We start from the raw sequence: 1,779 nt of genomic DNA on the forward strand, positions 1-1,779 counted from the left end.
TTAACCAACAAACATTGGGAGGACCAGAACCAGTGCACGATGTTCTGAACAGCAGGATAGCCCCCTGCCACCTTAGACCCAAAGCGGCATCCCGCCGCGCGGTGGCCGGCTCTGCCCAAGTCTTGCCCCGCTATTCGTGCTCGCATCTCACAGACTGAAAACAGAACAGCAGGATCCATACCAGGTGCAAAAAAAAAGTTGCCAAGAAAGATTCGAGTTACATCCTAGCGGCATTCTTTATGAGACCGTAGACATCGTAAGGTAGTTAACCAAAGATGCTTTCTGGATTGGTGATTTTCATAGATTTGGTGCTTACACTGTGCGACTGTTTCAGATTGCAAGTACCATCCACGTGCCTGTGCTGTATAACCTAACTGTTGAAGCTACTACCCTTGAACCTGTGGAGGCGACTCACTTCTGAAATGTACTCTTACTCTCTACCTTCATGCACTGTGTTACACATTGATTAAAATGTGGAATGTTCTTCAACTCTTGAACGATAAAGGTATGAAACTATCTAGTTTGGATTTACAGCTGAAAATATCATTAACAGCAAGTGTACCCAACTGATGAAACAATGCTTTCTTTATAAGTAATAAAAGTGTATTTAATTAGCTTTACTCATTACCGGGTTGATTTTTAGTTTTGATCAAAGTAGGTTGTTGGCTCTCATCGAACGTTACTATTAATGGCAATGATATCAAAACTCCTTCCAGTTGTGTATTATTTATGGAGACAATTATGTTCCTTTCTTATTATTATAAGTTAAATCTATAATATTAGAGGCTTTGTAATAGTAACATATGTTGCTATAGCAGTTAATTATAATGTAGCGTAAAAGCGGAAGAAGTAAAACTGAACTAGCATGCAATTCATGTTTTTTATGCTTGTTTAAAGCTTCAAAGAGTCTAGTGACGTCACATTAGAATAAGTATCTTGTTAGCGATTTAGTTTAATTGATAACTTAGCCTGTGATTTACAGATCTATTAAGACCAATTTGTATATACAAATAGTTTGTTTGTTTTTTGAATTTCGCGCAAAGCTACACGAGGGCTATCTGCGCTAGCCGTCCCTAATTTAGCAGTGAAAGACTAGAGGGAAGGCAGCTTGTCATCACCATCCACCGCCAACTCTTGGGCTACTCTTTTAACAACGAATAGTGGAATTGACCGTCACATTATAATGTTCCCACTACTGAAAGGGCGAGCATGTTTGGTGGGACGAGGAGTCTGACCCGCGACCCTCAGATTGCGAGTCGATCGCCTTAACCACCTGGCCATGCCGGGCCCAATATACAGATAGAAACATACAGTTACATTAAAGCGATGAAGCTAGAGTCGGCAGATGGAAAATATACACAGCATGACTGTCACAAGTGTCGCTTTTTCTTTTTCAAACTTCCTAATTTTTGTTTAGTATTTTAAAAAAAAGATTACGAATTCCTTAAGTTGTTTCTTCAGTTTTATAACCTGTATGCCAAAATTAAGTGTCTAAAAATCCATTTAGTTAAAAACCTACTCATCTAAAAATCCATTTAGTTAAAAACCTACTCATTTATTCACAGTGTATAGTGCCCATAACTTAAATGTCTCAAAATACTTCTCCGAAACTTTGAAAGGTTGATAAATCTGTCAAGCATGGCCAGGTGGTTAGGGTACTCGACTCGCAATCTGCGGGTCGCGGGTTCAAATCCCCGTCACACCAAACATGCTTGCCCTTTCAGCCGTGGGGGCGTTATAATGTGACGGTCAATCCCACTATTCGTTGGTAAAAGAGTA

General features: G+C 39.8%; 1 long non-coding RNA gene across 1 annotated transcript in view; it reads left to right on the forward strand.

Annotated features, from left to right (window-relative positions):
- The first annotated feature begins 376 nt into the window (after positions 1 to 376).
- Positions 377 to 1,779, forward strand: part of LOC111087047 — a 48,467-nt gene continuing 47,064 nt past the window's right edge. Inside the window, exon 1 of the long non-coding RNA XR_002611769.1 lies at positions 377 to 505. This is a non-coding gene — a long non-coding RNA (uncharacterized LOC111087047). The remainder of the gene's footprint in view (positions 506 to 1,779) is intronic.

Source organism: Limulus polyphemus, unplaced genomic scaffold (genome assembly GCF_000517525.1).
Source record: "Limulus polyphemus unplaced genomic scaffold, Limulus_polyphemus-2.1.2 Scaffold1677, whole genome shotgun sequence".
NCBI lineage: Eukaryota > Metazoa > Arthropoda > Merostomata > Xiphosura > Limulidae > Limulus > Limulus polyphemus.